At 44.7% G+C, this 24,733-nt stretch overlaps 1 protein-coding gene across 4 annotated transcripts in view; it reads right to left on the bottom strand.

Moving 5' to 3' along the window:
* Positions 1 to 24,733, bottom strand: part of AFG2B (AFG2 AAA ATPase homolog B) — a 275,189-nt gene that overhangs the window by 196,186 nt on the left and 54,270 nt on the right. The window contains exon 1 of one of the 4 annotated variants that reach the window (XM_069624941.1): positions 12,296 to 12,302. The exons of 1 other annotated variant lie outside the window; for it this stretch is intronic. The gene's annotated coding sequence lies outside the window, so the exon portion shown is untranslated. Of the gene's footprint in view, positions 1 to 11,980; positions 12,247 to 12,295; positions 12,303 to 24,733 lie in introns of those variants that run through there. 2 more of the 4 variants (XM_069624938.1, XM_069624939.1) reach the window with 2 other exon arrangements.

Here is a 24,733-nt window from a genome sequence, read left to right as displayed (position 1 = left end):
CCATGATAGATGCCCAAGTACAAACCGGAGAATACACCAGACCACAGTATAGGATGACTTCATCTATAGACAGTATGGGGACGTGGTTGATAATCTACATTACACTACCATTAGAGAACCAAAAAACTTGTTGTGGTATAATGAGGTATGGATAGATTTAGATGGGGATGGTGGGATATACTTAATGGCCACCCCCGAAGAATATGCAAGAAGGGGTAACATCTTAAGAAGTGTGTGTAAAGCATGGATGCCAATAAAGGGTACACCTGCTTGGGATGAGGCTGTGGCTGAAGCTGAGCGCTACCGAAGGGAGAACGGAAAGAACGAGATAAAGTAGTTTGTTAATTTAGATGTAACGAAAGGGGGGAATGTATGGGAGCGAGGGGTCCTCAGGCCCCCTCGCGTCAAACGCTCCTCAGTACAAGGCTTGGACCGCGTGCCTCCGGTAGTGGTACTGCCCCTTGCCCTTATGTAAAGTTAACCACGGTTGACTGCTGCATAGATGGGACTACTGAGCAGGACACGGGGCATCCATTTTTTGTGCCCCCTTTCGATCCATCTTGGGTAAACAGGCCTCACTGCGATAGTACAGCAATGCTCAGCTCCCCTTTCCACCGCAGTAGCGAAGGACAGACACACACAAGGCGCGCAGGCAGCTGGCTGGCCCCCACCCTTGCACTCCCCCTGCGAAGGAAAAGCTCTGCGCTTCCATTCTCACGCTGAGGCGGGAGAAAGTTGCAACAATCAATATGCTACAGTTTTCTTCCTCTGAGATCACTGTTTGCCTGAAAACCGGCATGTGAACCAAGATGAGCTAAGCACTTTCTGCTCGATTCGTTCTCATAAACGTGCAAGCCACCCACCCCCATTAAAACAATTTATTGTCATCCTGACCCTGCACCCCCCTGTAAGGTATTTCTTTCAAGTGCCAGACCCTCGCCTGTGCTGCGAAACCCACCCAACACACCCACTACTAACCTTAAGCATTTTTATTATTATATATGCTTTTACTTGCACTAATGAATTTGAAACCTAGAAAGAGATGCGAACATAGCCCGATTCTTTTACATGCACAATAAAGGTCAAGGCCTTCAATTAAAGCCACAAATGACCCAATTGTACTGACATTAATCATTGTGTATAACTCATGTAGAAATGTGACTAGTAGCATAAAATGTTTTAAATAATTTGTCATTTAGTATGAAACAATACTAGCTTAGGTAGTGACCACAGTGACCGGACTCTGACCTGCATGGAGTACAAGATGTTTGACGTCCGTCAGCTACTCAGCCAACCAGGAGGAAGAGATGCTACCCACACCTACAGCACCACACCGTCTGGCCAATCGGGTCCATTTAGTATTTTTTGTTAGACTTACTTCAAATAATATAGATGTTGGCACTGATGTAATGTGTGGGAGAGTTTTTTGGGTTATTTCCTAGCTGGAGAAATAAACCATCCTTTGAACTCTTGCAGCCAGGTCTCAGTGCCTCTTTCCCCGACAAGGGGTTTTGCCTGTTATTTTATTTCTTTTTCTCTCACACGTAGTAAGACGGGGAAAGGCACCTACAAATTGAAGACAGCGAAATATTCCTTGTGTTATTTTGTTGTATGCATTAGTGTGAGGGTCAGAAACATTTGGGCACTAGGTCATCTTTCTTTAGTTTAGTTTGTTAGGTAAGGACATCCCCATTAGGATAGGGAAAGATAGGCATTTATCCCACCCTTTTTCATTGAATAAATGGCAAACATTGAGAAAATGTTACTTTTGAGCCGTCCCGCATTTCTAACCCCTCAGAGCACCCTTCTCAAATATGTGACTTCCCATTTTGTTGATCACCTCTACTATAAACTCTTGGGACAATAGGCACTGCAATTATATATTATATGTCGTCTCCTCTTCAAACCCAAGACCTCCACTTTTGGCTAAGACATCTCCTCCCAAGGGTTTCTCATAGCATTGCTTAGCCAAGAAAACTCACGTCGGTCTTCCTCTCTTCAGATGTCCTCTCACATCCCTAAACCTATCTGCACACTGTTAGTGAAGTGTGGATGGAATTGCGCTAAACACCATTAGACTATATGACAACAATTAAAGTACAGTATTTTAATGGAATGAAGAACAGCCGACACGTGTTTTGACACTTGCGTCGTCTTCAAGGCAAAAAAGATTTGCAAATGACCAGTGAATACAAGAGCCCACCCACACTGGGCTTTAAAGGGTGAATACCCGTTGAGAAATATATATCCTTATCCAGTATCCAAAAGCCTAATGGCTAGCACGCATATATCGCTCTTTGCCGAGCGATATATGCGTGCTAGCCATTAGGCTTTTGGATACTATAGAAATATTATTGGCTAAAAAGATAGCCAATAACCAAAAACATCTCTAAAAATTATTATTTTTTAAAAGTCCCTATGTAAAGTATTGAGCAAATGAAGCTCAAACTTAAAAATGGGAAGCACTAGGAGGCATCCATTTTGTGAAATGGATGCCTCCTGTGCTTGCCCTTGCAGCACTAATGAAGCAAAAGCCAGCCAGCTGTAATAAACAAAATCTACCACTGCGTGGCTGTTGCTTCATTGGTGCCGGAGGACGGAGACCAGAGACTGCAGGCAGGAAAGCTGCATCTGGGTAAGTGCTTATTTCTTTTTTTTTTTTTAAATAAGCACTAGCTGCGTTTTATTTTTCTAAGTTTTCCGGGCAGGAGGAGCCCAAGAAAACCACAGCTTTTAAAACGTTGTCTTTATGTTTGCAGTAGCTTCAGCTTGGAGCCCTCTGGCTCCAAGCTGAAGCTACTGCAAATATAAATACAACGTTGTTGCGTTTAAAAACGCTGCGGTTTTCTTTCTAAGTTTCTCACGCTCCTCCGAGCCGGAGGACACCGTGAAACTTAGAAAGAAAAACAGCAGCGTTTTTGAAACACAACCGCATTGTGTTTCTGCCTGCCGTGGCTATCACTTTGAGTCTCCCGGGCTATCCCGAGGGAGCCTGGGAGACTCACAGTGAAAGCCACTGCAGGCAGAAACACAACATGGCTGTGTTTCCATGCTGCTGTGTTTCTGCCTGCAGCAGCTTTCACTTTGAGTCTCCCGGGGGAGCCCGGGTGAATCAAAGTGAAAGCTGATGCAGGCAGAAACACAACGTGGGTGTGTTTTGAAATGTTGCAGTGCTTCTCACTACGCCTGCTTTCGCGTGGCATCTCTTGGACTCCCCCAACCCTGAGGGAGTCCAGGAGACTCCAAGCGAAAGCTGCCGCAGTGAGAAATACAACATTGTTGTATTTGTAAATGTTGCGGTATTTACAAATACAACAACGTTGTTATTCTGACTTTGTCGGCTTTCGCTTGGAGTCTCCTGGACTCCCTCAGGGTTGGGGGAGCCCAGGAGACTCCACGCGAAAACCGCTGCAGTAAGAACAACAACATTGTTGTATTTATGATTTCCGTGGTTTTCCAACCATGGCAATCACAAATACAACAACGTTGTATTTTTAATTGCTGCGCCTCTGCTTTTTGCCTTCATTTTACATTTTCTGTGCTTCCCTGGGCTTGGGGAACACCGAAAACATAAAATGAAAGTGAAGGCAGCTCTGCTCTGGCTGCAAAGCAAAAGCTCCCAGTAGGGGGCTTTTGCTGCTTGTTTAGTGCCGCCAGGGCAGAGCGGAGGAGGCTGCCTGAAATGGCAAAATGGATGCTCCCATGTGAACGCTTTGAGCCTCGTTTGATCAAGGTGCTTACATAAGAACTTTCATTCAAAATATGTCTAAACTATGTTTTAGACTATTGGCCATAATTTTAGCCAATAATATTTCTCAGCACACTATTCCTTTAATTTTTTGCGCCGCATTATTGGTTCATGTGTTCTTTTGGGGCTTTGAGTTACTAGGACATGTGCGGCTATTTCTGCACATCGTTGAATGGAATAACTGATTGAGCTCAGCACTCATTGGTTGGGAACTCTAGGACTGAATGAAGCAACGTGTGTGCGCAAACACGTTTCCAAATTAGAATGTGTGTAGTTAAACACGTTGACCAGCTAGTGCGGGCAATCTGGAAACTGACTTGTTTTCTTGCAACATGCTACGTTTTTGTTTGTCCCCTCATGTCATACTTTGCCTAGAAGGCCATGAGTCTTCTGAATCACGTGGGCAGAAGACCAGTTGTACGTGTCATTGGAATTGATATTTTATTTCTATTGCAGTAATACACAAATGTTTTACGCTTTCTATGTGTATTTAATACTTTGTGTGTAGACCAGTTGTTGTAGGTTATTCACGTTGGAGGGTGAAAGAAGGTGAATTTCTGGAGACATGCTCATGACTACATGTTTGAATGGTTTCATGTCATTTCGCCGACAGGCATCTTTAGGACTGACTTTTTTACATGGACAATATTATGAAAAAGTAATTGAAAATTGTTTTCATTTTTTTGGGGTCGGGGGTTCCCCTATCTCCCCTCACTCACCTATTTCTAACTATTCCCGACCCCCCAATCACTTATCTGCCCCCCAAAATTTCAATGACAATTTCGGAATAGTGTCCACGTAAAAAAGGCCGTTGTAAAAATGCCCGTCGATAGAACGTTTGAATTCATGCTGTGATTTAAGGAGTGGGTTCAGGAGAAGGGTATTAATGTAAATTCATGTTTCATGCAGGTTAGGCAGGTTAGTTAACAAATTACGTGTAAGCAGGTTACATGAATATGTATATGTATGGCATGTTAGATTAGGTGCCCCCCCCACTTCCCCATACCCATCCACTTTGCTACCCTAATCCTCTTAGCAGTTACCCTAACTTCCCCTCCCCATGCACAACCTCTCCCTTACCCACCCCACCCATTGGCTGCCACGTGATCACCTGTACCTCCAACATCAGGAACCCGTGCCAACCACAGTGGGAGGGTCGATCCCATTCGGCTTCTGTGGTTCGGGAGAGGGTGTTGACGCTCTCTCTCCTATGGTTGCGACAGTCCCATTCATTGATCTACCATAATCAGCTTATCTATGTAGCACATCCCTTTCATGGAATCTTCCGTGTTAGGCTGTGACATCACCAGATAGATAGACATTTAAACAAACATAATACACCACACGTTCCAGCTGGGAGAGGGGAGAATAAATACATTTCTTTGAACTGGTGAGAACTAGCTCATCCAGACTTGCTGGCGTCCTTGTTTCACTAAAATCTAAAAGACTACCAATTCAACACACATGGCCTCCAGATGCAATCTGAGATGAATCTTTGCCTCGGAAGGATAGCTCAGCAGCAACGTGCTCGCTTTCGAAGCAAGACGACACGGAGCAATGCAGGTTCAATCCCTGGGTCCGCGCTTAGAAACCTCTGGGTATTAAGTGTGTTATAAATAACCCATCATATTATATCATATCAAAATAATCGAAACCCATAAAGTATTGGTCAACTCTGCCCTTAGGCGTCTCTTCACCCAAGGTGTATTACTAGCTGCGAACAGATGGCCGTATTCCTCTAAATATCAAGCTCCCATGCACTTAAAAAGAATGCATCGCATTTCCACCATACTGCCAAGTCGTAAAAACTCGACCTGGCTGCAACATCTGGTAATGTTGCGGCTACTCATTGCCTTTCCTTGGTCTCCAACCTACAAAAAAAAAAGTTTTCCCAGTCACACAGAATTCACCATGCAAAGCCCTGGCTGCAGGGTCTGGCCAAACTATGAAAAGCACACAGCATACAGATTTGCACATTCCCCATGTAACCCAAACTGTCCTCAGCATATATTCCTCGAGATTCCCCATGTATATATGTCAGTGCAAGCACGTTTTAAAACTACCACATCCTCTTCACTGTGGTTACTTCATGACAAATCTCCCTTCTCGCAAGTGCATTATGAAGCTCCTCGTCTAGTTCCTAGGTGTTTCCCGACACACCATACCTATATTGTATTTATATATCATCTGCGGTTTTGACAGCGCATGCTGTGCGCATGCACATTTAAATGTATCAACTTAAACACAAAGGAACACTAGAATACATATCCCATTCACATCAACTACGCTAGATACATGTAAAATTGAAACATTGCACCAACTTCGCCACTCTCCCAGTCACCAATATGGCACACGCAATGTGAACCCCTCAACAGGCTTTAGTAAACACCTATGTGGGTCTTCGACGGATGAGTTTTAGCTTCGTGCCTTTTTGAACTTTAGCCAATTTCCTGCATTCATTGGTTTTATGCAGATTATCCTCCCCCAAAATAGGCTCGTTTTTATTATCCCCACTTTACTTTACGCCGCTGTCGTCCTGCTCGAACGACACCCCAATGGGGTTGCAGCGGGATATACATTGTTTACATGCTTATCTGGGCAGAAATAGTTTGAGTCTGAGCATACCAAAATCTGCAATTTTGGTTACGAGACAATCTAAAGCCAAGCAGGGTCACAAATGGTTTATGAATAATGTTGGGTTCAAGGAGACGGACATGTTTATTTAAGTTTCCCCGTTTATTCTAAATCATCCACCAAGGTATTTTCTATCAAACTAAAAATGAAACTGGCTCCATTATACACTCAACCCTAAGGCGATATTGTAGGTTTACATGTATCCCTATGATTCGGTTCTATGTTGGCAAAGTGATTTCCTCTATACTCTATGGTTTAGAGATTTTAATCTTGATTGGTGCAAATTTGAAACCATGGACGGCATGTTTTGGAAGAGATTGTTGGGCCTACCCTTATCCTTACTGTATGTCGTGTTAAGACCTGAGTTTGGAAATGTGTCCAGGCAGTCATATATCTGTTTTGTCTAAACTAAAAGGTATATAGAAAAGTGCTTGTTCCCCCCTCCTCATTTTATATGTCCCCTTACAATCTACTCTGATTAAAGAAACATTTAAACCAATTGAGCTCTATTCGTATTGGAGAGTGATCATTTCTTAAAGGGCAGACACTCCTGTAGTCAAACCTTGATATACAACCATACAAGATTCTATAACTCTATCAAGTTGTTTGAATGAAGCAGGGATCAAGACTTTCCAGGTTTCATTTGAATTTGTTAGGCACTTTTGCAATTATGGAGTGCCATTAGGGGGGCTCCCTACTGATCTGACGCATTGTCACATTTGTAAAAATAAAGGGTTGGCTGAAACGCGAAAGCATCTGCCGATTGAGGGTCGGGAGATTTCTATTTTGTGATCGCAAGTCTTTCAGAAATTCACAAATATGTGTGAGGATACCGTAGTGCAGAGCTTTTGGGAGAGACTTATGAGTGGAAACTCAAATCCACCCACTATTGCCCTTATCCATTCTTTTATTAGGGTTCATACACTTCTGAGAGAAAATGTGTATAAATAACTGTTTATAAGTCTGAATTGCAGAATGTTTTTGCGCGGTTTACTTTGCATCATATGCATTTTAATCACTTTTCTTTGGTGTTTTATGTTGTATAATATGCAGTGTAAAAGTTTATTTAAACTATAAACATAAAATACATAAATGTACAAAATTCAAATCTTGTAGGCTGCAGTGTGGTGCCAGTTTATGGTCTGATGCATAGAATTGCTTTGCCAAATAGGTTATCTGAACTTGAAGGACTAAGGTGGTATGATCTTTCCCAAACAAAGTGTCTCTCGCAAAGCGGGATTGAGGTAGAAGGCAAAAAGCTTAGGGTAATAAGATGTTTTAAAAAGTTAAAATAAAGGAAGAGGTCTCCCCACCAACTTAATTTGGAGTGTCTTAAACCAGAAATAAAGTTTCTAATTATGGTTAAAAATGGTTCACCTACAAATCCCTTTTGTGGGGACAGGCAGAGGTGCTGCAAGTGCATATAGACATGTATAACATGCATATAGGTAAAGCTTAGCATGGGTCATGATTGCAGCAAACAATCGTTGCACAAAAGCTCTGTATAATATTAGCTGCCCCTTAATCCAGCTTTAATCTCTTATCTAAATTGAATGGTCGATTTATCCATCCCATAATGAAACATTCATACAAGATAAAAGACTATACATCTAGTACAATGAGGTGTTGGTTGAGAAGGTGGAGCCGAGATGTACAGCAAGGCATTGTATCGTTCTGAAAGTTGAAGCGAACCTGCAATGGCACAAACAGGAAACCAATGGATTCAATGATAAGGAACCGCATCCAAACGTGGGAAAACAATCTCATCTTCATCTCATAGTGGATTGCTTCAGAATATCTCAGACATCTATGTAACAACAAACAGACTGGGTGAATTGGATGTCATTTTTAATATGATCTTTTTAGAGGAATTTCTTCTCTCTTCACAAGGTTTGCTCCTTTTGGAATCTATGCTCCACTAAAACTCTACATTTATACAGAATCCAAACTCTCTAAGTGCTACCATGTTGTTAAAATCTCCCAAAGCACATGTTATCGGTTAGGCCTTGACAAGTCATTCTTACGCTTACCGACTTCTGGACTATAGTTAACTCCCTAGTTCTCATTCACATTGAAATGGCCAACTACTGTCCTTCCCAAAAATAATTACTCATCCAGTAAAAGCTAGCCTCCATTCTACTGCCAAACGCATCACAGGAACCCAACAAATAATGCAGACTCCCATTGTCTCTTCCCTGATAGACACTTGCAACATGGATCTCCTTTAGGCTCTTCTAAATCTTTTACAAAGCCGTACACCTATAGCAATCTAGATATGTCAGTGAAAAATTATTTCCCACTGATAGCACTGTTCACACTGCAAGTAAATCAAGAATGACATCTGCAACCATTGGGAGGGAAGAGACGTCAGCCATGCCTACAGATAAGCAGCGTATCAGCTTTTACCCCCTAAAACTCACAAATACTCCACCTCCTAGCTACAAATTATAGGGAGTAAAAGCCTGTATGCTTTTTAAAACCCCTGACAATGCTTTTGGCTTGTTTTTGTTAACTCTCTGTAGAATTGGCAAAGTGGGACAAGTGGATAGAAACAATTAACCCTGGCAAATAGGTAGTGTTAACTGTGTTTGTTAGAATGGAACACAACATCATCTTGTGAAATTCCTCAGCGAACATGGTACATCTTGGGCCAAATTGTGGGCACCGAGGATTTCCTTGCATCATTTCGCTTTATTTATTGGGCATTTGTATGGTGCCAATACACAGGTGTTTCAAGGCACCAAAAGACAAAGGGAGTTGGGGGGGGGGAGGCTTGGGGACAAGGGGCATCATCAACAAAGAAATAAACCGTTATATTGGTCTTGTGACAATCCTACCGTGCAAGTGCATGAACAAGGTGATAAGTGCAAGAAGGAGGGGTTAGAGGGAGAAGTGCAGAAATGGGGTGACCCCATGGGTGGTTCTGGGCAAATGCAGGTTGGGTCTAGGCGGCAAGTGCCAGGAGAAGAAGGAGGGGGGAGTGCAGTGGACAGTTGGACTAAGTTGCGATAGTCCAAGAGGGGGAGCACAAGGGCAAGTGCTGGCAGAGGATGATGGGGGGGATGGTCTGGTCCTTGTATGACTCTGAAGGGAACAGGCCCCAGTCCAGCGGCAGATGAGTTTAGCAAGGGAGGGGGGGAAATTTAAGGAAGAGGAGAAAAGAAAGTTCTTGAGAAGTTCCAGAACAGAAGATCTGGTTCAAGTTTGAGGGGGCAGGGGGTGGAAGGCTGTTCCAGAGGGAGGCACCAGCCAAGGAGAGGAATCTTCCTCCCACTCTTTGCTTGGAGAAGCTTTTGACCTGCAGAGAGTTGGTGCCAGAAGACCGCAGAACTCTGGCAAGGAGGTATTTCAGGGGATAAATCTGGATGTAGAGGGGTCCCAGGCCCCAGACAGATGCAGAGGGTCTGGAATGTGATCCTTGCAGTCACTGGGAGCCAAAGGAGAGATTTTAAGACTCGAGAGATGTGGTCCCTGGGCTTGCGGCCCTGGATAAGTCTTGCAGTCCTATTCAGGATTAGATGGAGGGGGCGAAGGGAGGAAAAAGGAAGGTTGAGGAGATGCTATTGCAGTAGTCAAGCCTAGAGCGAACCAGGGCTCTGGAGACATTGAGCTACTGGGGGAAGGTGAGGAAAGGTAGAATTCCCCTGAGAAGATGAAGCTGAAAATTGGACTTCTTGACAAGGTTCGTGATGTGTGGTGAGAAGGAGAGAGAGGAGTCAAAGATGATCCCAAGCTTTTTTGCCTCACATGTACGTGGGTGAGGGGAGGGGACCCAAGGAGTCTGACGTCCCAATGAGAACTCTGTCTTGTTGGCACAGAGGCAGAGATCATTGGCAGAGCACCATGCCTGAATAGCAGTCAGGCAGTCAGGTATGAGAGAGGAAGAGGAGGAGCAGGAGGTAGGGGAAAGCAGCTGGAATGAAAGCCGTGTGTCGTCTGCGTAACACTGGAAATGAGGGGGGTAGGTGGAGATCAGGTGGACCAGAGGGGCCAGGTATTTTGCATTTGGTGGCAGGCTTCATGCGGATCCTCATGACGGGGGCAAGGTTGTCTGGGGTGTTGGTGATAGAGAGATGAGCTTAGTTAGGGCAGAGTCAGGGGGAAGAGTCAAAAGAAGGGGGAGGGAAGAAAGAGGAAGCAAAAGCAGCACTTGACACCCGCTTCATTGGCCGAATGGCAGAGAAGGAGCCTGGCAGCGCGGGGGAGGAGGTTGGGGGCAGGGGAGGTCAAGGAAGGAAGAGAGGAGAGAGTGGTCGGACCAGGAGTGAGGGGGTTTGAAAAAGGTAGGTCAGTTGAGATGAGAGCATCCAAGGTGTGCCCTGCACAGTGGGTTGGTTCAGAGGGGAGGATAGTGAGGGAGAGAGTGTTGCAGAGGTCACAGAAGAAAGCAGTGGCCACATCAGTGGAGTCGAGACAGATGTTGAAGTCCCCAAGGAAGATAAGTTTGGAGGAGGAGGCAAGCAGAGAGGAGGACAGGTAGGTCCATTCAGAGAGGTAGAGGGAGGAGGCACTGGTGGGGGAGGGGTCTGTAGATGGTAGCAAGAGTAACAGAGACGGAAGGTAAGACAGACAACCTGCAGGCTAGACTTTCAAAGGAAGAGTAGGATTGAGTGGGGAGGATAGAGGCAGGAACCCATTCAGGGAAGATCAGAGCCACTCTACCACCAGATTGGGAGGGTCTTGGGTTGATCATGATCTTGTAGCCCTCAGGAAGAAGAGTGTCAAAATCAGTGACTGAGCGGGCCTTGAATCATGTCTCAGTGAGGGCGAGGATGTAAAGGTCATGGTCTACAAGGAGATGACCAATGTCAGAGGTGTGTCTAATAACAAAGCGAGAGTCGAGCATAGCTAAGTGAAGATGGCTCACCCCTTTCAAAAATGCGCGAAGAGGGGACTGGGATGTGGTGGTACCTTAGGTGAGGGAAGGGGAGGTGGAAGGAGAGGGGGCGGGAAGTTAATAAGGGACAATATCCTTTAAGATAATGTAGTTTACACTAATAAGGGAAAGCCATCCTTAGGAGTGGGGGAATATTGGCTATAAATGTCCATCTCTAAGGTAGCTGTAGACGGGTCTTTCAAGCAGAGGTGGACTATAAGGTATGCCATTACCTCCTCAATTAACACCTTGAGGAATGTACCCTCCTTCCTCAGGTCTGATGCCAGATGGTTGGCATCGGATGCGAGGGCCTCCTCTAGAGTGGTCATGCCCCATCAGTCAAGAAGGTGGTGCTAGCAGTGGAAGATGCACAGAAGGAACCTGTGAGCCTACAGGAGGGATTATAACTGGTAGCGATTGTTCAGAAAAAAGTCTGTCTAGGATCCTGTTCACTGTATCTCTATGACCTTCTCAAGTTGTTCTTCTGACCACATTGTGAGGGTATCCTAGGCTGGTCTCTGATGGTGGGAGAAAGAACAAGTACAGCACTGATGATGCCGACTCCTGGTAGGGGATGTGGAGCAGTGACCCGGTTGCTTCTATCCTTTTCACTTCTACTGCAGGACCTGGATCTTAAGTGGCTCCTATGCCCATGACAACTGTCCCAGAAACACTCCAATACTGAGGTGAGAACAACTGTGAATGCACAAAAGAGCCCTTACCTTACCTCGAAACGGGCTGCCCAAGCTGGTTTACAATTACATCAGGCTTGTGAGCATAAACATTGAAGATGGGTGCACGGTTGTGCACATGCTCCTTAGACCCTCGGGCGCCACACATTCATCCACTGTATCTGCACAAAAGCCAGAGGTGTTGGCATGAAGCACCTTAGTGTTCGGAGGGGAAGGAGACACAATCAACTGCTGTGGTTCCGATCCGGCTGTCTGAAGTGCATGGATCCCCACCTTTTGCTCCCAGAAACACTCCAATACTGAGGTGAGAACAACTGTGAATGCACAAAAGAGCCCTTACCTTACCTCGAAACGGGCTGCCCAAGCTGGTTTACAATTACATCAGGCTTGTGAGCATAAACATTGAAGATGGGTGCACGGTTGTGCACATGCTCCTTAGACCCTCGGGCGCCACACATTCATCCACTGTATCTGCACAAAAGCCAGAGGTGTTGGCATGAAGCACCTTAGTGTTCGGAGGGGAAGGAGACACAATCAACTGCTGTGGTTCCGATCCGGCTGTCTGAAGTGCATGGATCCCCACCTTTTGCCTATTTAAATACGGAGAGAAACAGAAAAACTGCATCAAAATTCACTCGTCCCCTGCATTGTCCAATGCACACTCAGCACCATCTGTTACTCATCATGAGTTACATATCCCTCGTCAGTTATTTTTGGCAAAGTGCACATTTTAAGGATTGCCATTACTGTACATTGCCCATGTTCCTCGCTGCAGTACTTACTTTTGTGGTGGACACACCCTCAAGGCAGGAACTATATTTCTTTTTTATTATTGAAATCCTATATATCACCTTTGCAACAATATAATGATCTTCCCTTTGCTGACAACCCTAATTTTTCTCATCTCTCTTAGGGGCAGGGATTCAGAATCTGCTGGTCATGTTTGTTTTGGGATGTTCTCCCCTCTGTGGGGCAGTGGCGGAAACTAGTTGCTATGAATAAGGCCTCCAGCGCTATGAAGTCCCGCTGGTGGAGTTCTAGAGATGCAATATTGAACATGGAATCTGAATCAAATGGGAGTTAATACGATTCCCCCATGAACCTGTTGGATGGGTGTAAAGAAGAATTAATGGCATGTAATGTCCTTAGCAAAAACAAAAAACATTTATGGATTATATTTCTATTACTTCTGTTTTATTTTTATATTTTATATTTTTGAGGGTTTAAAAAAAAAAAAATCTATATTTCTCAGTACAAAAAATCCTGGTTTGTCAATTGACAGCCACACATTTTACTGTATTAATTTAAGATTAAATTGATGGAGAAATACATGTCGGTCTAATTGCAAAATTGTCTTTTTATTTTTAATCATTTTTATTTATAATTTCCAAACAAATTCAAAAAAGGATGGATAACAACATAAGAATAACAAAAAAACAAAAAAAAAAATCAATCTCCTTAAACCTTCCCATCTTATCCATCTAACACCCATACAAACGAGTTTTCAAACAACAACCTCTTTTTGGCAATATCCATACCTGAAAAGGTTCCCTTGGAAAGGAAAATCGACAAAGTGATATCTAACCTAACCAACACCTCCTTCCAAAAAGTCGACACTCTCAAGCAACTCCGTAACATGTGAATCAACGTCCCCTTCTCACATCCACACCCCCAACAAATATCTTCAGCCAATAGTCCCAACCATACATTTGCACTGGAGTCCAAAATAACCTTCCCAAAATCTTCTGATGTACAAGACGTAACTCGAGATCCATCTTACTACTATAACCAATCTGCCATACATACTTCCAGATTCCATCACTGATTGCAAAACCTAAATCCATCTCCCACTTCTGTTTCAATGTGTCCCAGGACTGCAAATCTGAATCATCTACACGCATAAGTTTCAGATACGTGGATGCATTATGTGGCAACAAGTGGAACATGGTCCAACCCCTCGGTTCCTTCTCTAGTTTCAAATCCATCATACCAAATATTTGGGTCAGAAGACGTTCTAGATCCCTATATCTATTCTTTTCTCGGCCACTTAAATAAAACTATCTGAAGTTCTTCAAAAGACTTCAAGACCCCATCTCACAATAAATCTCCCAATGTCAACACTCCCTTTGAAATCCAACTACGGCAACACAAAACTCTATTACCTATTTGTAATGCAGAATTACACCAAATTGAAGAAATATGATTCAAAAATACAATGCCCTCAAAGTTAAGCACCCACCACGACATTGAGTCTTTAGACACTTTAATAGTTGGCAACTTAGTAGAACCTCTAGGCAATGTCCCCATTGAGAAAATATTTTCCAATTTGAAAGGCACCAAAGCATTTCTTTCTATAGTCAACCAAATTGGCTCTTCTACAGTCTCTGACTGCGCATATTGGGCAGCCTTCTTGAAAACAAAACCCCTATAATATTCACCCAAATTTGGATATCCAAATCCCCCTTCCTTAGTTTCCCTCTGCAAAATATATTTTGGAATTTTAGGAGGCTTTTTTTCACCCCAAAGAAAATCTTGGAATACCCGATCAATATCCTTAAGTAATTTCTTTGAAAAACAGAGGGATTGACTGCATAACATATACAACCTTAGGCAGAAGCGACATTTTAATAGTGTTGATATTAGCCCAGATCCCAAATCTAATCTGGACCATTTTCTAGTATCTCTCAAGTGTATCCAACAGTTTAGCTGCATTAAATTGAACCATTTTCCGCACATCTTTGATCAGAAAAACCCCTAAATATGTTACCCAACTCTCTGACAATTTACAATTCCACTCCACAAACTCTTCCCTTCTGACTGCAGTTGAGAGCGGGAAGACTTCTGTTTTGTCCCAATTGATTCTATAACCCGAAAATTTACCAACTTTCTCAAGAATCTCCTTAAGAACCATACTCCCCTTCTCAGGGTCTGAAAGCACCACCACCATATCATCCGCATAAGAGAGCTTTTTAATTTCCTTTGTTCTGAATGTCAAACCACATATTCTCTGCTCGTTATGTATTAATGGTACCAAGGGCTCTAGAGCAATATTAAACAAAAAAGGCGACAAAGGACATACCTCTACCAAGAGTGGATGTTTCCGACATTTCACTATTGACCCAAACACGCGCTTTAGCTGAATTCTGAAGATTACTAACAGTCTCTCTGAACCTAATACCAAAACCCATTTTCTCTATAGTAAAGTCTAGAAAATTCCAGTTCACCCTGTCAAATGCCTTTTCAGCATCCATAAAGACCAAGGCAGTGTTAGCCTTTCCATTACCATGAAGACCTATTACATTTATTAATGTCCTGATGTTATCGTAACCTGATCCTACCCCTCATAAAACCTTCTTGAGACTCATGAATAATATTCCCAAAACAAACACCTAACCTATTTGCTAATAATATTTTTGTTTAAGATCTACATTTAATAAAGAGATAGGTCTAGAATTCTTATAATTTTTTTTACTATCGCTACCTTCTTTAGGAATTACAGAAATCATGGCTTCAGTCATTGACTGACACAACTGTCCCCTTTCTAGGAAAGAACTAAACAAAGCACACAATTTTGGAGCTAGAAAAGTATCAAATCTTTTATAAAACTCAATGGGCAATCCATCTAAACCCAGAGACTTCCCCCAATTGCATTTGTCCAATTGCCAAAAGAACGTCATCAACGCCTATGCTCGCCTCCAATACCACATTATCATCAACAGACAATTTCTTAATAGGAATACTTTCAAATAGATTTTCCAAGTCTTCTTTGGCTATTGATACATCTTCCGTATACAACATTTTGTAGTAGTCTCTGAAACTAGAACAAATATCCTTATTCTTCCACAACAATTGTTCGTTATCATCTTTAATCCCTTTGATAAAAGTTTCATTATGCATGCCCCTCAATCTATTTGCCAGTAATCTACCACTCCTGTCACCAGTTTCCCAATATTTTTGCTTTGGAAAAAAAAACACCCTTTTCCACCAATAAATTGTTTGCATTGGCTAATCTCTCCTGAATTCGATTCAGTTAAGTCCTATCCTCTATCCTTCCACTCCGGGTATATCTTTGCTGCAGTTTAGATAACTGTGATTCCAATATATTAATATCTTTCATAGATTTTGTCCGACGACGGGAAGTCCAATCAATCAGAAAACCCCTGATTGTAGCCTTAAAACTATCCCACACTATCCCTTCATCAGCAGAACCCTTGTTCAGTAAAAAAAAAAAAAAAAAAATCAGTCATACGGGACAGTAAATCCACTAACACCTCCTTTTCCTCTAAAATTCCCGTCTTCAACCTCCACTTCCTAAAAGACGGAACTACCACATCCATTTGTAAACAAAGATCAACCGAAGCATGATCGGAAATTCCTTGCGCCCTTATATTTACTTCACAAGTTTTATCCATTAAAGCCTTGGTAACAAAGATAGAATTTAATCTGGTGAATGAATCATGTACTGGAGAAAAGAATGTAAACTCTTTCTTCAATTGATGCAATTCCCTCCATATATCAAATCGAATTTATCAAGAAAGTGATCAAATTCCCCACAAATATTCACATTAGTTTACCTACACGTAAAGATCCTATCTAGTTTGAAATCTCGAACACAATTGAAATCACCTCCCAGAATTATTGTTTCACCATTCATTCCACTCAACATCTCAGAGATTTTCTCCCAAAAAAACTTTACCAGAAACACAAGGACCATAAATACAACCCAATCTAATCATCTTTCCCCTATAAATTAATCAGCAAAAATCATTTGCCCTTCCGAAACCATCGCCACCCTCTTCACCTTATACTGCAGTCCTTTCCTGAACATAATACTCACTCCTCTAGAATTAGAAGAGTAACAATTCGACAAGTCCTTAGAATTTTTGGAATTGACCAGCCATTGCATAGTTTCATTTATCAAGTGGGTTTCCTGCAGAAAAACAATGTCAGCCCTAGATCTCCATAATCGCGCCATAACCTTCCTCCTATTCTTTGGGCATTTCAATCCAATCACATTCCATGTCGTAGTTGTCAGATTACCTACATCCATTCCACAAATTCCAAACGAATATTAATTAAACCCTTTCCTCCAATATGAGAGGTCAGATGATCCCCATTTCATTCCCATCCATTGATGCAGCAGAACTTTATCCAAATAAAGAAAAAACAAACAAGATATCCAGACATACCAGTTATAAGAAACAAATACAACAAAGCCACAAAAAACATAAAACACATAATAAAAACCAAACCTCAGGGAAACCCCCAAGTAATAGTGAGTTACAACAAATTTCTACAACAAGTAGTGTTCCAACCTTTTTCCAATCAAGGTTTAACCTGCCCACAATCATTATAAATTGAATAATGTAAATTCTCTCATGTCCTATAATAAGAATAATCTATAAACTATAATAACAAATATATCGCCTCTTTAAATTCACACAAACCAAACCTAAGCTAATACTACCCCTAGAAAACATTACATAACATGTTAAACAATACACATTTGCGTGAACATTCCTATTGCCAGTCAAGTATTCTATAAATATATGTGTTGTATTCTAGAAGTCAGCTCCATAACTTCAACCCAGGAATTCTATAATAGTTTTCCGATGTTCCAGGCTACTGGATCAAGTCTCAATATTCATATATCCACTACAAGATTAAGGGTCCTCAGTAATGAGACCACAGTATGTGAATGACCACGCAACCAACCATACTCCCAGTCAATAAAGAACACAATATAATAACCTAAGTAGGAATCCACAACTCAGGAACAATCAGGTCCTTATAGTCCACACAGTAAATAAATAGAATACCATATTTCCCCTCAATATAAACAGTGAATAGAAGACTTTTAGAGCCCGCTCTGCGATAAAACAGGCCAGACATAATCAGCCCCTTCAATCATCAGCATATAAAGATACATTAATATCTCAATACAAAATGCTCCTCATTAATAAACAGAGAATAGAGATAATGGATTCAGGAGCATAGATTAATAATCCACAGAGCAATACCCACACAGACACCACCTACATAAGGTGGGGTATTGCAGGGTGAACTAAGCACAGACTCCCGAGCATACAATGTAAACTATGCCATATTTCAAAGTAGTCATCTGAAATTTAGTCGGTAGGTCCTTTGCCACAAACACTCCCCCTCCTCTGGTGTGACCTAGTGCCATGACACATCCGGTAAAAAGATGAAGTCAAACATCAACATATAAACTCCAGGCACTTGCATAACTGGCCTAAAATGGACACAGATGTCATCTCGTGACAGCTTAAATCATGTGTAGTTAAAATGACATAAACTGATCAACTGGTTAGAGCGAATACACCAACGTAGTTCACAGGTGGGACAAAGTTGATATCATAAATGATAAGTGACATTTAACAGTCATGAACTCAGAGCATAAACCATAATATAGGTTCCATTACAGCATGACCAGGCTGGATGATTTGCGGGTGTCTATCTCCCAGCCCTGTAGTAGTGCCCTGGCCTGGTATAAGCCACTACAGCCATGAAGGTGCACCCTCATCATCATAGCAGCTGGCTTGAAAGAAGCAAATATTTTGTTTGGTTCATTTGGACTTTTTACTTTGAACCTGATTGAAAGCCATCAACTGCAAGCTTCCCATTGTGGATTGATTTATGATTTTAATTATGAACAAAGAGGTTCAACTCCTCCTCGGAGTCCTTAGTGGCTAAGCCGCATCCTCAGCACAACTATATCCCCATCACAAACTCATCAAACACAGCAAAGCCACACGTCCAATCAACAACAATATCCACATTAAAAATACATCAAATCCACAGATAAAAACCACAATTACCTCATCGTAATTACACTCACATCTAAATCACAGCATCAAGACCTCATCTCAAACCACATCCATGGCATCACATCACAACAATCACTTCATAACCACATCCACATGACAATGGTTACCACATCAAAACCACAACCCATCAGAGACCACCAGGGGGTGCAGAGGAAGATGGCCGCATAAGCTGTAGTTTAGGACCATGCAAGTCTAATGTGATGACAAGGGAGCAGAAATACAGTGCCAGTGGCACTGTGAGGCGCAAAGACCCGGGCACCTGTTGTGGCGTACCAGGGCTGTGATCGCCGGTGAGGGACCTCTCCACACTGAGCAGTGAAAACAGGCAAATCGGCATAACAGCGCAAGGAGGAAGGGACCCCAGGAGCGCAGCAGCAGAGCCACAGGCAGCACCTGGTAGGGTCCTGGAAGGATGCTTCCTCGACACCACTATATCTGCGGAGCAGCTGCTGAGACAGGCCAGTGAGGGGGCCTGGCAGAGACAGTAACCCCAGCAGAAAAGAAGGCAATGGCTGGGCTGCCCGGGTGTGGCCTGGCATCGGAGTGGAATACACCCACTGAGGGGAGGCGCACAGATCCCTGCGTGACCACTCAAATGCGCCCACCACCACCGCAGAGTGCCCCCGGGCAGGTGAACTGAGGAGCATCCCAACCGGGTACCAACTACAGCCGGGGAGTCCCTGTGAGCTGCACAAGTGAGCGAGTGCCTCCTCCATACACAGAGCGGATGGAGGTCAACAGAGCCGGAGGGCCCCCTGTAACAAAGCAGTAAGGAGCCGAGTTCTCGGTAAAGAAGCGCAAGTGCATTAACAGGAGCGGACCTACATTGGTGAGAGGGGGGCCCCCGCTCCATACCCCACAGAGAGCGAGGTGCCACTACCTGCATTTGTGCACAAGGCTCAAGCTGAGTTAGTGACACCCCAAGCTCACAGAGGCTGGCTGAGAGTAGCAGCAGGCACCAGGGCACAGGCCTACAACCTGGATTTGCCCAGTGGGCCAGACTGGGCCAACACCTCCCTCGCATCAATGTGTGGCAGCATAGGGGGGAGCCCTGCACTACACAAGGTACTTAGTATGGTTCAGGCGCAGGAGCAGAGGCACCCACAGGACTGCGCAACTGAAACAGTCCCCCCACCACAAGACTGCGGCTGCATCAGTGTCCACTGCAAAGAAGGGCCATGCTAAGCAGACCCGCAAGTGTGGGGAAATAAGAGCAGGTGGACTAAGGAGATGATGGCAATCTTCCCGGCGGAGGTGGCCCTCTTGCAGTTCTCCACCAGAGGACGTTGGGGGCATTTTAGCTGAAATTAGAGCACCCTGCAACAACATGCAAACCTACTGAACACCAACCTGCTGGAAATGAGCCATGATGCCTGTATGTCGGAAACTGGAGATGTGGGGCGGGGGGGGAGAGAAGTGGCCTTGAAACTTGACGACCTGGAAAATCATGAGAGGAGGAACAACGTAAGGACTGCGGGCGGAGAAGGACAGAGAAACGCAAGGTACAGGGGATTGTGGAAATATTGTTGAAGTCGGAAGGAAAGTACAGCTGGAGCGCGCCCACAGAGGTGGGGGGGGAGCCCTTTGGCAACGGCTTAAGATCCATCCTTGCGAAGTTCCTCTGGTACAAGGACAGAGTGTAAGTGCAAACCATAGCCAAAACGCTCCAGGATTTAGAGTTCGAAGGCTCCAGTATCAAACTTTTCCAAGACCTCTCAGGCATGACACTGTCCAGAAGGAGAGACTGCCACCACCCACTAACAAAATGACTCACGGAACAAGAAATCAGATACCGATGGGCCTACCCCTTCACCTTGCAGTTTGAGGTGGAGTCAATGGACTACTGGATAACATCGGCGGATGAAGCAGAGCAGGTGTGTGCCACTTAACATCAAACAGAGAGAGAGACCCGAGGAAGCTCCAACTGGAGCGACGGAGAAGACTGAACGAGAGGGAGACTACTGAGCCTCACTGCATCCGAGAAGAGGAAGGCGTGGCTGCAAATACATGAGGCAACAGAGCATCTCTGAAAAAGCACACAAGGCTCATGACGGCAGCGCAGGGATTCCTGGACTGACCAGTATCCACTGGGCAGCAGAAAACTGGATGCAGAGGTTCATGCGAGAGTGCCGACATGGGGTCATAGACAAGGGAGAGGGTGTCTCTCAATCTCCAATGGTTATAATGTTGATTTGTTTAAGGTTGAACATAATGCAAGTTGGGAGGGTGGAGGAGGTGAGTGGGAGCGGGGTTAGGGAAACAGATGTGGTGCATATGTCAGCAGAAGTCAACGCGCATAGGGGCTCCGAAGGAAGCAGCTACTATAGAGTGGAGGAGTGACGGGACATGGCGGGAAGGACAATGATGCAGCCACAGGGCTCAGTGCGCACTGTGCACAGTCTCAATGTTAAAGGTCTCACCTCTCCCACAAAGAGATCACTAGTTGCCTGAGAATTCAGGGATGCAAGTTGGATATATTATTCCTACAGAAGATGAGATTAAAAGCTGGTGAGGAGAGACCGATCAGGGGGGTGAATATAGGGAAAGTCCAATGAGCCTCAGGGGAAGCTAAACGTGCGGGGTGGGTATGAGAATACATAAGCGTCTGAACCTGAAGGGGATGGTGATATTCAAGAAGCTTGAGGGGCAACTTTGGGTGGTGCAAGGCGACTTAGATGGCCTCAGTAGTGCTGGTCACAATTTACACCCCCAACCAGAGCCAAAAGGCTTTCAATGTGGTAGCGCTGGACATGGTCATGGCATTAGGGGGAGACCTCACAATATTAAGGGGCGACTTCAACTCCTGGGCAGTTGAGAGACTGAAAAGAGCCCAGACACTAAATCTATATTAACAGAGCGACTGGGAACCCTGGGTCTGGCCATAGAAGCGAGGGAGCTCAGACAAGTGAAGGCAGTCCGACCCAACCAGAAGGGATACACCTTTTACTCGATGCATCACTCCACCTACACGCAAATCAACTGTGTTATTGAACAGGGCCAGAGCGGGCGACTGGCAAGCTGCAAGCACAGACCAGTGGGCTGGACTAACCAAGACATGGTGAGCATGAAGACTGATGTAGCTGGGATTAGCAGGGCAGACACCAGGTGGAGGCGCAACTAATCCTTGTGGCATGAAGAGCAACTCCGCTATGAGATAACGGAATATTTTAAAAGAAACACAGGGGAGGTGGCGATAAACAGTTTGGGAGGCAGGAAAAGCCAAATGGAGGGGTTGTCAAATGAGCAAAGGGGCCAGGAAACAGAGGGAGAGGAAGCTCATGGAGGAAGCTCTCTGGAGAGAAATCAAAAAGGGAGAAGATTGGATGCACACGGGAGGTGGTTATGCTGATGAGACCTCCAGGCTTTGAAGCTAAAGCGAGCAGAGCTTAAGAGGAGACACTCACAAGCTGTTAGCAGCTAGGTTGAAGGTGCAACAGGCAGAAAGGTGTGTCTCAGCAATAACAGATGAAGGCGGGGTGGCACGAACGAGGACTGAAGAGATAGCTACGGGCTTTGTGCAGTACTACAAAAAGCTCTACGAGAGTCAAAGCCCAGCAGGTGTGTGCACACCTGAGGAATACCTGCGAGACATAGTTATGGGGAAACGAACTACGGACGAGATGGAGCCCGATAACGGCAAAAGAAGTTACTGAGGACATAAAAAGAAGTCCATCGGGAAAGCCCCACTGGAGGATAGGTACACAATAGGGTTCTACAAACGTTTTGCAGACACACTCCTAGAGCACATAGGTACGCTCTAAAACAACATTGTTGACACTGGGGTGGCACCCCTATATTTTAGCAAGGCCTTAATATCTCTCATACCCAAGGAAGGCCGGGACCCGGGCCTATGTCTATCCTATAAGCCCGATATCCCTGCTCAATTTAAACGAGTAGATCTACACCCACATACTGGAAGTAATGATGCTCCGCCTAATGCACCCCGATCCAGTTGGGTTCATCTGGGGGCAACAGGGAGTGGACGCAATGAGGAAAACAACAAATTTAATGGACCACATGGATCGGGATGGGGAGATTTTGCATTTATTAGCCTAGATGGCGAAAAGGCATTGGTCCGCGTCAAGTGGAGGTTCATGTTCGCGGTCCTGGACAAAGTGAGCTTCAGAGAGAGAGCAAAGAGAAGCATCAGTGCACTATACACGGATCCCAGCGGGCAGGTGGTAGTGAAGGGCAAAACTGTGCCAGCGTTTAGCCTCCCGAGAGGAACAAGACAGGGATGTCCCCTGTCCCTCCTACTGTTTGCCCTTTCTTTGGAGCCATTGGGTATCAAGCTAAGGGGCGACAACGGTGTGAAGGGCAAAAGGGTAGGTGTCTCCGAAAACAAACTGGGCATGTACGCTGACTATGTGCTCCTCCACGTGCGCGACATCGTAAACTCCACCAGAAGGGTGCTTGCACTCCTGGTGGACTACGGAGGGGTATCAGGATTCAAGGTCAACACCGTCAAATCAACCCTTTTCCCCTGCACTAGAGAGGGGCATGCACTAGATGACAACCTATAGGAGTTTGGGATCCCGAGAGAGAGGCACAAAATCAAATATCTCAGGATACAAATTGCTAGGAATTTAGCAGATTTATATGAGGCCAACTTCCCCCCGCTGTGGCACAAGCTTTTTACAGACAGGGAGACATGGTCGCGACTCATGTTGTCCTGGCTAGGGAGGCTCAATACTATCAAAATGTCCCTGCATCTGAAAGTACAATACCTGTACCAAATGCTGCTGATAGCTATGTGAGAAGAACACTTACGCGAGTTGAAGGATTAGTAAGTTCCTCTGGAAAAGGCATAAACAGCGAGTAACATACAATATCCTGATCCAACCCAAAGAGAGGGGGGAGGGGAGGGTCGTTGGGCTCCAAGACATGCATGTTTACTATAGAGCAGCACTCAGGGCATTAGTACAGCACTTAGGCGTGGACAGTGACAAACAATGGGTAACCAAAAAAACGTCCTCCTGTGTTCCGTGAAGGTGGGAGAGTGGCTCTGTGGTCAGAGGTCCCACGCAAAGTGCAGAACCACACAGTCCTAGGCCCTCTGTGAACACTAGGGAGGGCAATAGGAGACATGGCTGGGGTCACCATACATGACCCGTTTGTGTTCTAGGACTGGTACAAGGTAGGCCTGGAGGGGGTGGGACAGTTTGTAAAGGGGACAGAATATGTTGAGCTGGGGGTCCTGGAAGAAAGCTTGCACGACCCAGTCCATGAAGGGCTTAATCTCTACACTATACCAATCATTGCTGGCAGCGCTCAAGGGGGAGATTGACACATACAAGAAGAGTTGGGAAAGAGACCTAGGCGTGGAGTTTGAAGAGCATCAGTGGAAAACTATGTGCACGAATGCCCACTGCACCTCCATTCCATGTCAATACAAACTCCACAGCATTAAATTACTGCACAGGTGGCAGCTGGACTCCGTCCGCCTTTCTATGGTGTTCCCATGGGTCAACTCAAGATGCTGGAGGTAGTGTGGGCAAAAACGCAGACTAGTAGCATATGTGGTGGACATGCCCGAAGATGCAGATCTAAATGGAGGGAGGTCCTGGGGTGGAAACAAGGCCGTAGACAAGATTTAGAGAAGACCCGAACCACTCCTGGTACTTTCGGGTACAAAAGAGTGAGGAGGACTGGAGGCGACTCTCCTTACATGGTGCACTTCCTACTGCTAGCGCCCTGTGCATGTGTCATAATACGCTGGAAACAGACGATATTGTCAAGGGAACAATGGGTGAAGGCAAGGTACATTTACCACATGGAAAACCTGACTGGTGCACTCCATGACTGTAAGCCGGCCAGAGAGATGGAATAGGCTCCCTTCCTGGGTAAATCTATGACCTGAGTAGGCCCGACTGCCTGAGAGAGAGGGCAGTGGAGAACTCCACTGACTACTATACCCAACATACAGATGCGGTTG

The sequence above is a fragment of the Ambystoma mexicanum genome, chromosome 11 (assembly GCF_040938575.1).
Source record: "Ambystoma mexicanum isolate Mex_15411 chromosome 11, UKY_AmexF1_1, whole genome shotgun sequence".
NCBI lineage: Eukaryota > Metazoa > Chordata > Amphibia > Caudata > Ambystomatidae > Ambystoma > Ambystoma mexicanum.
Note: the sequence above shows the minus strand (reverse complement) of the source record. Positions and strands in the feature narration are given on the sequence as shown.